General features: G+C 47.6%; 1 protein-coding gene across 7 annotated transcripts in view; it reads right to left on the bottom strand.

The window, feature by feature from the left end:
* The window catches only part of EXTL3 (exostosin like glycosyltransferase 3), a 133467-nt gene that overhangs the window by 49715 nt on the left and 70729 nt on the right, over positions 1 to 13023 (bottom strand). For 2 of the 7 annotated variants that reach the window (XM_077943358.1, XM_002805291.4), the window contains exon 1: positions 2603 to 2769. The exons of the other annotated variants lie outside the window; for them this stretch is intronic. The gene's annotated coding sequence lies outside the window, so the exon portion shown is untranslated. Of the gene's footprint in view, positions 1 to 2602; positions 2770 to 13023 lie in introns of those variants that run through there. 7 annotated transcript variants of the gene reach the window in all.

Below are 13023 nucleotides of genomic sequence, written 5' to 3'. Positions count from 1 at the left end.
TAGACTTTTAATGGGTCATTTGGGTGTGAGTAGTATCCTACACTGCACTTTATGGCCTAAGTGTGGGAGAGGGAAGTATGTTAGTAATGAGTCTCCACATTCCTCTTCTATTTTCAAGATCACAGGTTTTTTAAATCCTGCTTCTCTTCTCCCTAGTAACATCACCCAAGAGGTCTGAATGATTGAAAATTTAAAAGGACTGTGCAACTGATTCCGCCAAGAAAAGAAAAGATGAAGCTTACAGGTGAGCCCACCTCTGTCCCTCTGGAGCTCATCAACTCTCTCTGCCTGGGCTATGCTATTTCCATGAAACCTCTAAAAGTGAAACATCCTTTCTTCCCTCTTAGTCAACTGCCCTATCATTGAAAGTCTTCGAAATGATAGTTGCCGAAATGAAGAGGTAACAAAAATAAAACAGAAATATGTTAACAGAAGTTTTCTGAGCTAAACTTAATAACCAGTGAATGGAGTGGGCAGTTTTAAGACGTTATGAAAGGTCCTGGTTTCATATTCCTTGCCTCACTCTACAGTAACATGCCAAGGCACTCGAACCTTTACCAAGAGTAGGTCTGGTGGGACCTTCATTTTTTTCTCCTAACACCGGAGTCTACAACAGGGAATCCCTCCCACCCTCCTCCAGAAGACCACCAGTCTCAACTGGGACAGGGTCTCCGCATCACTCCTGCACCCCCTCATCACCCATAACCCTCCAATCCACAGCTGGCCTAGGGCCCTGCGGAAAAGAACCGGAGTCTAAGACATTCTTCTGCTGGCTTCAAACCACCCTCTGGACTTGCCCTCTCTCCTAAAAATACATTTCCCATGCTCAGCCTGGCCCCTGACTTACTTCTCTCCAAACTGTTCACTTAAAATCTTTTTACTCTGAGATCAAAACTCTGAGGCCTCATCACTGAAAGATCCCAACTACACACCAAATATTAACAGAGTTTTCCCCCACTAGAAAAGCCAGAGGTGGAGGGATACAGACATATGCCTGTCAATCACTTTTTAGGTAGGTATGCCCCTCACATCTGGATATTAAACACATGTTTCCGGAAGTCAGAAGAGCCACAATTCCGACTCTTCCAGAAAGCACTTAGTTAAGCTAGATTCTCTCATGCTCGTGAGTTCTTATGATTCTTCGGGCCCCCCACAGGCAAAAGAATGGGGAATTCTCACAGGATAAGGTATTTTTAACACACCAAATAACAGTTTAAGAAAACAGTTCTTTCATCACAAAATATTTAAAAGTCCCTCTGCTAAACAGCAAGTCGCTGAAAAGGCTTCGCTTCGCTCCAGACTCTGTGCCCCGCTGTTACTATACCAGCACACAGGTCACAGACAGTCACCGTATCAGAATGCAGGACTCGCTGGCGAACAAAATACAGAAAACTGCAGAGTCTGCATGGCTGCAACACACAATGCCTTTAAAAACAAAAGAACCCACGGGGAGCTTGGCCAGTAAAAATGAAGCTACCTAAATTGGACAAAGAATAGGACAAAGTGACAAGAAATGCTAAAGACGCCTCTTAAGTAAATCACATATGGGGAAAAAAATGGACATGTGGTGGTGTTCTGCGCTTCCTCCTCCACCAAAGCAGTCGAACCAAGAAGACTTGATGAAGCTTTTGGAGTTTTTAAAAGGGGAAGCAAAACAATCCAGGTTGCGGGGAAGGGCGGGGGTGGGGTGGTGCGGCTGGCGGGGGAGGGGCAAAATCCACAAAATTTAAGTCTTCTGAGAGCCATATAGATTTTATTAATAAAAGGAGCCGAACCTCTCGCTCAATGTGGGGAAGAGAAAGCAGCACCCATCAGCAGCCGGGCAGCCCTGCCTCGCCTCCGAGGGGCTCGGAATAGGTGCTGTCCCCGTCGCTGGGCTCGGAGCTCCGCCGCGCACACACGCCCCGCGCAGCCCTGTCCGGTCCCGCCCGGGCAGCGCGAGGCCGGCTCTAGGGGAGCTGGGCCTGGGAGTCAGGGTCCTGCAGCACTTGGACCATCGAACAGGAAGCGGCTCCTCTGACTGTGGCTCCTGAAAGGAGGCGAGCCCGGCAAAAAGAGCCAGCGGGGAGGGCAGCAGGCGACTGCGTGTAGAAGCAGGGGGCAGATGTGGGAAGGTGTGCACGGGAAGGGGTGGGGGTAGTCCCGGGCTGCGCCTCCGCCGACAGAAGATGCTCCGGGCCAGCAGCCGGACAAACGCCGCGAGCCACAGAGGATGGAGGGCTTTAGGGAGCAGAGGAAGCTCAATAGCTGCAACCGAGCGTGCAAGAAGAGACGTGGAGGCGGATCCCGAGCAGCCCAAACTGGGGCGAGAGAGGGCGTGTGGGGGCGGGGAGGGGGTGCCCCAGCCCAGGGACCCGTTAGCCTTCCCCACTGCCGGCCGAGGGCCTGGCGGCCTCTCCCCGGGCCCCTGAGCCGTCGGGCAGGCCTACTCCGCTCGGAGGCTGCACGCCTCCCGCCGCCGGGCAGCAGCCTCCCCAGGGCACCGCGGACCCGGTTCCTCCCGCCGCGTCCCCAGCGCTCGGGGCCAGCCCCGGCACCCTCCCACGAGCCCTTCCGGGCGCGGCCCCCGCTCCTCGGGCTCACGCGCGGCTAGCAGTCCTACCGGCTTCCAGCTTAGGGACCTGCCGCCGCCGCTGCCGCTGCCTGCGCGAAAGTCGGCGTCCCAGAAGCCGCTCGGGCTGCCGGCCGCCCGCCTTCCAGGCCGCGCCGGATCCGCCGCTCCCCCTGCCGGCCGGCAGCCATTTCCGACAGAAGCCTGCGGAATTTGCCGAAGGGCGCCGCGCCGGAAATGGCCGAAGCCGGCGTTCGCGAGCGGGGGCGCGGACGCGGGCACGCGCTCTCCACTTTCCCGACCGCGTCCGAAGACCGCCGAGGCCTCCCGCAGCGCCACGGTGACACCCGGGTCAGGGCGCGAGGCCGGGCGCCGGGGATTGTGGGAGGTGCGGGGGGCGCGCCGGCCGCCTTCGGAGCCTCGCAACCCGCGTCCTGCAAAGGCCGCCGGGCCCAGTTGAGAAGATGCGACCGCGGAGGGCAGGGAGGATGCTCCCGGCGGCGCGGGAACCGGCTCTGACTCCCGAGCCACCGCCGCTTCCGCAGTAGCGGTGGCCCAGGAAAAGTCAAGTCACAAACCCCTGAAATCTAAAACTCCATCCCCAGAGAAAAGGCCTCCAAGGACGGGCGCCGTGCGCGGCAACAGCCTGCAGTTTTGAAGCCCTTTGACTATTTCATAACAAAGACAAGGCCGGACGGCTTGGACGCTTAGGAAAATCCTGGGGCTTTGCAAAAACAACAGGTTAATCCAGTCGTGTGAGATATCACCAAAACAAGACAGGAAAGAAGGACACCGTGTCAATGCTGAAGAGCCAGCCCCTGTGAGCCCCAAACTGCACATTTTCCACAGTCCCAAGGAACACGTAACTGTGTTTCCACACTTGGCGAAATCAGGACAAGACCTCTTGGATAATGGAACAAGGGATGGGGATGGGAGCAGGCACCCTACCTGGTCACCTGCTTAACTTAGAAACCAGCTTTTAAAACCTGTAACTGCAGTATGAGCTACGATCAAATTTGTCTCAATGTATTTTTTTTTTTTTTAATGTTTTTAATACCCAGAACACAGGGCTTCTACTTCAGGGTTTCCTCGCCAGGGAACCCCAAACACACAGGGCCTGGAGAAGCCGGGTAGAGCCCGGCCAGGCTGGCTTCTGGCCCTGCGCTTGGGTGGTCGGCTGCCTTTAGAAGAACTGCTCCCCAGAGACAGGCTCGCAGCTGCCGGCCTTATCCACTTGCCCTTCCTGCTGGAGCCCAGGCCCAGTGCTCCAGCGAGGAGGCTGAGAAAACGGTGAAGACTGATGCCCACGGGGGACAGCTTGGGCTAAGGATGACGTTTGCAAAACAAACCTTTAAAAACCCATAGCAACCTGTTTTCTAGAGCACACTCTTCATCTCTCCACCCCCAAACCAGTCCCTACTCGGATCCTCCTTTTCCTATCCTCTTTCTCTTGCTTTCCCCTCTCCTGTTCACTTTTCCTGTCCTTTCTTCTTGATTACTATAAGCAAACGCTTTCCAAGTCTTATCGCCATCAGATGTGTACATACGCAACCCCTTACTGTTACCAATTTGTTGAGGAAAGTCAAGAGAGGAGGAGGAGGCAAAGTTTAAAAATCAGAAGCATTGCAGGAAATGAAAATGGAGTGAGTGTTGCCTGGGTATCATAAATTCTATTTTTTTTTTTTTTTTTTTTTTAACAATTCCTCTACTTGGCTCTCCTCCAAAGGTACGCGGCGGTAGCAGGTAGGGGCTTGGCAGTATGGGAGGAGATACCACAGAAGACGGAAGAACTACCAGGCCTTGGTTCATCTCCACACTGGCGAGAGAGGACGTGCAGGTACCTGCTACCTGTTGGACTGTCTTCTTTTACGTTGGAGTAACTTAACACATTGCTGCCCTTAACTTTGACTTACTTGCTTTTAAAGATGATGAAGCTGGCCAGGCGCAGTGGCTCAGGCCTATAATCCCAGCATTTTGGGAGGCCCAGGCAGGTGGATCACGAGGTCAGGAGTTCGAGACCAGCCTGGCCAATATGGTGAAACCCTGTCTACCAAAAATACAAAAATTAGCTAGGCGTGGTGGCACACGCCTATAATCCCAGCTACTTGGGAGGCTGAGGCAGGAGAATCGCTTGACCCCAGGAGGCAGAGGTTGCAGTAAGCCAAGATTGCGCCACTGCACTCCAGCCTGGGCAACAGAGCAAGTCTCCGTCTAGGGAAGAAGAAAAAAGATTATGAAGCTTTAGGGAACAGGGATATTCACCTGCTGCTGACCTCCCCTCCGCTTTGATCTTGTGAGCCTGCACTCTCCTGCTCCCCTCTCTGTCTCCTGTTCCTTCTCCTACCTTGTGTTCTCTGTCAACGATATGACTGGGGCTACTTTCTTTTTTCCTCCTCACACTCTCTTCTTGCTAATTTCAGCCAATTTCCTTGCATCATCTTCATCTGCAAGCTGGTCCTTTACAGCAGAGCTTGGGGCCCTGCTGCCAGTAGCACTCTGGACACCCTCCCATCATCATCATCATCCTTATTTATTTTTTGGAGACAGGATCTTGCTCTGTCGCCCATGCTGGAGTGTAGTAGTGCAATCACAGCTCACTGCAGCCCCGATGTCCCTGGGCTCAGGTGTTCCTCCCACCTCAGCCTCTGGAGTAACTGGGACCATACATCCCTGCCACCGTGCCTAATTTTTGTTTTTTGTTTTTGTTTTGTTTTGAGATGGAGTCTCACTCTTTTTGCCCAGGCTGGAGTGCAGTGGCGTGATCTAGACCCTCTGCAAACTCCACCTCCTGGGTTCAAGTGATTCTCCTGCCCCAGCCTCCCAAGTAAATGGGATTACAGGCACGCACTACCATGCCCAGCTAATTTCTGCATTTTTAGTATAGATGGAGTTTCACCATGTTGGCCAGGCTGGTCTCGAACTCCTGACCTCAAGTGACCCGCCCACCTTGGCCTCCCAAAGTGCTGGGATTACAGGCATGAGCCACCACGCCGAGCCTAAGTTTTGTTTTGTTTTGTTTTGTTTGTAGAGATGGGGTTTCACCATGTTGACCAGGCTGGTCTCAAATTCCTGAGCTTAAGCAATCAGCCTGTCTTGGCCTCCCAAAGTGCTAGGATACAGGTGTGAGCCACCACCCAGGGCCGTCATCACCCTATTAATATATACTTTATGAATACTTAATTGCCAGGCAATAAGCTAAACCCTTTTATTCACTGCCTCACTTCAATCCTTACAGGGAGGTATCGGCTGCCAGATAGGGAACTGAGACTTCAAGAAGCTAAATAAATAAGGTGTTCTACACCACACAGCATGGAGCAAAGGACACATGGGACTCCAAATCTTCCTAATTCTTGAGCTCATCTGGCTATCTCACCAGGGCCTTAAATTTAATATATCCTAAACCGAACTCATCTTTATCCCTTCCCACTTTGCACTTCTCAAATGTCCTTGTTTAAAATAGTTACCTTTATCTTTCCTAACCCAGAAACTCAAAACCTGACATCATTTTCAACTTTTCTCTTTACCTTCACATTCAATCAGTTTCCAAGACTTAAAGCCTTTACTTGTAGGATCTCTACCATTGATCCTCTACAGTTTCACACCTACATCCCATTCTCATTCCCAATCCCCGTAACTCCCCTCCCTGGCCCATCCCTTAACACTGAAATCCTGGCTTGGAAAATATGGTCACGTTCACAGCAGCTGTCCTCAAGAAGGAAGCCAAGGCAACAGTATGCACAATGAAGTGAGTCTTCACTGTCTTCACTGATCTCTCCATATTTTGACATTTTACAGCACTTATTATCTCTACTCTGTATTTTGAAACTGAATCCAAAATAGTTTTGCATTGTTGTTTTTAACAGTCATGTATGTAGATTTTTTTTTTTTTTTTTTTTTGGAGACAGAGTCTGGCTCTGTCACACAGGCTGGAGTGCAGTGGCGTGATTTTTGGCTCACTGCAATCTCTGCCTTCTGGGTTCAAGCAGTTCTTGTGCCTCAGCCTCCTGAGTAGCTGGGAATACAAGCACACACCACCATGCCTGGCTAATTTATTTTTAGTAGAGATGGGGTTTCACCGTGTTGCCCAGGCTGATCTTGAACTCCTGAGCTCAGGCAATCTGCCCACCTCAGTCTCCCAAAGTGCTGGGATTACAGGCGTCAGCCACCGCACCCAGCCCTGCGATGTGTGTAGATATTTATCTACATCTAGAAATTAGGAAAAGCAGGATGCATTGAACCTTTGGTACCCAGCAGCAGGAGCCTGTGGGTTTTCTATCTGGAGCACAATCACAAGGACTGAGCATCAGCAGCATGCACTCTCCTTTCAGCTCCAAATTTTAAACTCCCATAAGAGAGACATCATTGGCCCAGCTTGGGTCACATGTCCACCCCTTTAATCAATCAGCTTTAGCCAAGCAGCAGGTCATCCTGGTCCAAACATCACAGCTGGGGGCCTCACCTGTAAATAGAGCTTGTTCCCAAAAAAGAGGGAGGCACGCACCATTCATTTGTTCATTCATTCAATCAGCAAATAGTTGAGCATCTATAGAAATATATGCAAGATTCTATTATGTATGCAAAATGTGTAAAACGGCCCTGCCCTCACATCACGAAAGTTACCACATAAAAAGAAGTCACCAGATAAAAAGCATAATGGTATTCATAAGTATTCATGAGTGACCATCAATTCAGTTACACATGATGGAAGATAATTCATTATACCTAGTAAAAGCCACTGGCGGTAAAAGTAGTTAGCAGCAATGTGTACATGATCAACAAAAGCTCACAGCAGCACCATTTACCCAAAAACAGAAAAGTACCCAGATGTCCATCAGAGGTAGACCAGATAAACAAAATATAAAATATAACACCGCACAATGGCTCACACCTGTAATCCCAGCACTTTGGGAGGCTGAGGCGGGTAGATCACTTGAGGTCAGGAGTTTGAGACCGGCCTGATCAACATGGTGAAACCCCGTCTCTACTAAAAAATACAAAAATTAGCCAGGTGTTGTGGCACGTGCCTGTAATCCCAGCTACTCGGGAGGCTGAAACAAGAGAATCGCTTGAACCTGGGAGGCCAAGGTTGCAGTGAGCCAAGATCATGCCACTCCACTCTAGCCTGGGTAAAAGAGCGAGACTCCATCTCAAAAAAAAAAAAAAAGTATATATATGTATAGTGTATGCATGCACACAATACTTTACGGCAATAAGAATGAATGTTCTACAAATATACACAATATTGCTGACTCTCCCAATGTTAAACAAAAGCATCCAGACACACACAAATGTGTACAGTATATGATTCCATTGATAGCTTAAAAACAGGCAAAACTAATTCACTCTTATGGAGTCTTAAGTAAGGGGGAACAAAAGGGGCCATCTGGGCAGTGATAATGCTGTTTCTTGAGCTGGGTGCTGGGTTCACAGGTGTGTTCAGTTTGTCACATTCATCAAGCTTACACTTCCCATACATCTTCTTTTCTATATGTATGTCATCCTTCGATAAAAAGTTTTTTAAAAATAAATAGTTGGGCTTGTGTGGTGGCTCACACCTGTAATCCCAGCACTTTGGGAGGCCAATGTGGGAGGAGCACTTGAGTCCAGGAGTTTGACCAGCCTGAGCAACATAGGAAGACCCTGTCTCTAAAAAAAAATTTTTAAAAGCCTGGCATGGTGGCACACTTAGGTGGCTAAGGTGGGAGGATCGCTTGAGCCAGGAAGTCAAGGCTGCAGTGAGACGTGATCGCACCACTGCACTCCAGCGTGAGTGACAAAGCGAGACCATGTCTTAAAAAAATAAATAATTGGCACTCAAAGTAAGACACTTTTAATCTCCCTTGAACATCAGCACCATGATTATCGTAGAGTTGCCAATTATTCCCACACTCCCTGCCTCCTTCCCACCACCACCACCATTATGCCCCGTTCTTAGGGACATAAGACACCGGAGCCTTTGGAAGGAGCCACTATATTTACCGCATGACCTCCTCTCCTCTGGTCCCAGCCTACTGGACTTCTCACCTGGAATTGTGGGAACAGGTCACTGTAACTGAGTCACGTGACAGAGACAGTGCTTGATCTATTAATTTACACAGATCTGGGAGAAAGAATTTCTGGGCCTGTGCACAGTGATAAGCCCAGAAAGCTGGTCTGCAGAAAATAGAAGCAAATAGAGTCAGCATAGAGAGAGAAGCAAATAAACCCACCAGAGATGCAAGGAGAAGCCTCACAGGCTGTTGACATTGACCTCTGGTACCCACAGGTCCCAGCTGACACTGGGTGTCCACGTGATTGCTTATGTAGCCTTATTATTTAAAAAATCCTCATAATCTCAGCACTTTAGGAGGCTGAGGCGGGTGGATCACGAGGTCAGGAGTTCAAGACCAGCCTGGCTAACATGGTGAAACCCTGTCTCTACTAAAAACACAAAAATTAGCTGGGCGTGGTGGCTGCTGCCTGTAATCCCAGCTACTCGGGAGGCTGAGGCAGAGAATCACTTGAACCCAGGAGGCAGAGGTTGCAGTGAGCCGAGATGGCACCACTGCACTCCAGCCTGAGTGACAAAAGTGAAACTCGGTCTCAAAAAAAAAAAAAACAATCCTCATTTACTTAAACTAACATGAATACGTTTGTCTCTGGTCACCAAACATGGCCCTGACTAAAGTTACGATGTTCTTCCCTGGGAGTAACTAAGTAGTTATTTTGTTTGTTTGTTTATTTGGAGACAGAGTCTCACTCTGTCACCCAGGCTGAAGTGCAGTGGCGCAATCTCAGCTCAGTGTTGGCAACCTCTGCCTCCTGGGTTCAAGCAGTTCTCCTGCTTCAGCCTCCCGAGTAGCTGGATTACAGGTATGTGCCACCATGCCCAGCTAATTTTTTGTATTTTTAGTAGAGATGGGATTTCGCCGGGTTGCCCAGTCTGGTCTGGAACTCCTGAGCTCAGGCAATCCACCCACTTTGGCCTCCCAAAGTGCTGGGATTACAGGCGTGAGCCACCACGCCCGGCCCCTAAGTAGTTATTTCAGAACCAGACTCTTAAGCACTTTGCATGTGTCATCCCATGTGCTCCTTTAATGACCCTAAACAATAAGGACCATTATTCCTTTGCCACAGATGAGAAAAATGAAGCCCAGGGAGGTTAACTAATTTGCCTAAATCGCCAACCTAGTAAGTGGTGGTGCCAGGTTTTGGACCCGAGCAGTCTAACTCCAGAGCCTGAAACTTTACCAACTCTACTCCACTGTGGTGCAAGATAGATGCTGACCATGGTGATGTGAACTGTCTGCTGCATTAGATTTAACAAAGGCATTTGATTTGTTAAATGAGTTCAAATGTAGAGATGATACAAAAGATCGGCTGTCTAGAGAAGCTGGTGCGCACATTTCTTTCACAAGGGAATTATCATTTGAGGTGTACATGCCAGAAAAATGTAAATTGCATAGAGTGTGACAAATATGCCCAGCAAGTCTGTGTTCTCTTATCAAGAAATTATTTTACAGATTTCAGCAAATGCTCTCTTGGGGGCCCCCACTGATTGCTTATTTATCCCCACGTGTTTAATATCCAAAAGAAGGGGGTTTGAGTCCCACAGAAGGAGAAACTGGTGGTAACAGTTACTTCAAGTCTCAGGGAGGGAGGTGCCTGAGTCATTTTCCGTGCTAATGGCTGCCAGCCCCACAATCCACTCAGCAAGCCTTCTAGATCAATCCCAAACAAGCCATTGGTGACCCCCAGCAATCTTCAAAGGGAATTATCAGTGAGGTTAAGTCAGATAAGAATTAGTCTATTTGTAAAGCTTTGATTTTAAAAGAAAGTGCTGTCTCAAAAAAAAAAAAAAAAGAAAGTGCTGACAGCTGCTATTCAAGATCTCTTCTATATATAAATGACTAAGCAATTTTGTGGCTTATAATTAGAACAATGCATGACAATTTCTAGACTGAGGTTCCAAGGTTACTCTTCTCTTTGGTCTATCAGTGCCAAAAAGCCAAAAGGTCATCTTCTAAGGCTCCAGGGATAGCACTCATTACCCAGATAAATGGCTCACTCTAGAAGTCCTGACTTTGATGTTACCTTTTAAAAGTAGCTGGTTTTTGTCTGGCCAAAGGTGGGGCCATTTGGGTGGCTCACAGATAATTTGTGGCAAGAACACTGAGTTAATATCAGTTTCAAGACAAGACACATTTTATTATTAAAGTATTTGTTAACTCATTACCTCATGTCATAGTATTTTCTGCCTTGCCATGTGGCTGTAAAAAAAAAAATAAACATTCAAGTTTCACATTAGAAAGCTTAGCCTGATTCAAATCTGTTAGCTGTGGCCGGGCACTGTGGCTCATGCCTGTAATCCCAGCACTTTTGGGAGGCAGAGGTGAGGGGATCACCTGAAGTCAGGAGTTTGAGACCAGACTAGATAACATGGCAAAAAACCCATCTCTGGCCGGGCGCGGTGGCTCAAGCCTGTAATCCCAGCACTTTGGGAGGCCGAGGCGGGCGGATCACAAGGTCAGGAGATCGAGACCACAGTGAAACCCCGTCTCTACTAAAAATACAAAAAATTAGCCGGGCGCGGTGGCAGGCGCCTGTAGTCCCAGCTACTCAGGAGGCTGAGGCAGGAGAATGGCGGGAACCCGGGAGGCGGAGCTTGCAGTGAGCCGAGATCGCGCCTCTGCACTCCAGCCTGGGCAACAGCGTGAGACTCCGTCTCAAAAAAAAAAAAAAAAAAAAAAAAAAAAAAAAAAAAAACCATCTCTACTGAAAATACAAAAATTATCCTGGTGTGGTGGCAGGCGCCTGTAATCCCAGCTACTTAGGAGGCTGAGGCAGGAGAATTGCTTGAACCCGGGAGGCGGAGGTTGCTGTGAGCCGAGATCGTGCCATTGCACTCCAGCCGGGGCGACAGAGCAAGACTCCATCTCAACAACAACAAAAAAATCTGTTATCTGCATAAGACACCTAACCTGTAATGACCAATTAAGACTCAAATTAGCTAGCACCAACAGCGGGTATCAAAATGCCATCAAAATTTTCTAGGCTTGTACCTACAAATGTTCCCTAAGGCAAGCATAAAGGCATCTAACATTTACCCTAAATTATGCTGGTGAGTAGCAAAAATGTGCTCAGTTAGACGCAACATGTCACAACATGGTCTGACTGTTGGAAGAACTTAGTGCAGTGAGAGCTATACCCAGAGGAAAGAAGTAAAATTAGGCAGAGTGTTGATGGCTGAGTTCCAGTGTCACATTTATATACAGCTCAATGACTCTAGAATTGTCCTTACACCAAAATAATGTTATTCATAGATTCAAAAAATCAACTGCTCACTACTTTCATTTAAAAATGCCTTGTGTGAACAAGGCGTTCCAACTGAAAACTGGCAAAATTCACAGAGGTTCTTAAAGCACATCAATTAGCTTCTTAGTCAACCAATTTGGCTGTAAAATCAAAACTGAAAGTACAATTTCCAAAACTAATTATGCTACTTTTAAATATATATAACTTGTTAATAACATTTGGACTTTATGTATGGAAAGAAACAGTAGTTTCCACCAAAGGGATTTTCAAAAGAAAAATATATAGGTTTTAAACCAATTTATGAAGATCTGCAATAAGATTTTATTGAAGAGAAAGTTTTCCCCTTATTTTCCTAAATATTACTCAAAATTAATTCTCAACCTAAAAGGTGATAGCATGATTCCAGTAGGGTCCAAGTCAATCCCAGAACAAAATAATAATTGATCCCTTTCCCAACCCAAGCCTTCAGCCTTGCAAACACTATGCCATAGATCAAAAGTGGAACCAAATGAAAATGTGACCATATTTCTACAAATCCATCAATTTGGAGGGCAAAAAACTAACAATCCAAAGCCCATCTCTAATGGATAGTGTTAGATATTTCACCCTCATGTCAAAAGAAACATGTATAATTACATCATCTAGGTTACTAAGAAAAGCATATATTTAAAGTGAAGAGGTGATTATTTAGAAAAAGGATACTTGACATAAATGATGCAAATAATAAAAAAATATATTAAACATCGTGAAATGTATTAACTATGAAAGTCCTTTAAAAGCTCATGCCGAGCCTTGTATTACCTTTATGTACATTTAACGAGGCTTCAATAATGCTCTATTTATCTTTATTTCATTAATTAAATAATAAACATCTAAATTTTTTAAACATTTTTTGAGATGGAGTTTCACTCTTGTTGCCCAGGCTAGAGTGCAACGTCGCTATCTCAGCTCACCGCAACTTCGGTCTCCTAGGTTCAAGCAATTCTCCTGCCTCAGCCTCCCGAGTAGCTAGGATTACAGGCATGCGCCACCACACCTGGCTAATTTTGTATTTTTAGTAGAGACGGGGTTTATCCCTGTTGGTCAGACTGGTCTCCAACTCCCAACCTCAGGTGATCCACCCGCCTCAGCCTCCCAAAGTGCTGGGTTTACAGGCGTGAGCCACTGCAACCGGCCAA

This window comes from Macaca mulatta, chromosome 8 (assembly GCF_049350105.2).
Source record: "Macaca mulatta isolate MMU2019108-1 chromosome 8, T2T-MMU8v2.0, whole genome shotgun sequence".
NCBI lineage: Eukaryota > Metazoa > Chordata > Mammalia > Primates > Cercopithecidae > Macaca > Macaca mulatta.
The sequence above is the reverse complement of the archived record's forward strand: the minus strand, read 5'-3'. Positions and strand labels throughout refer to the sequence as shown.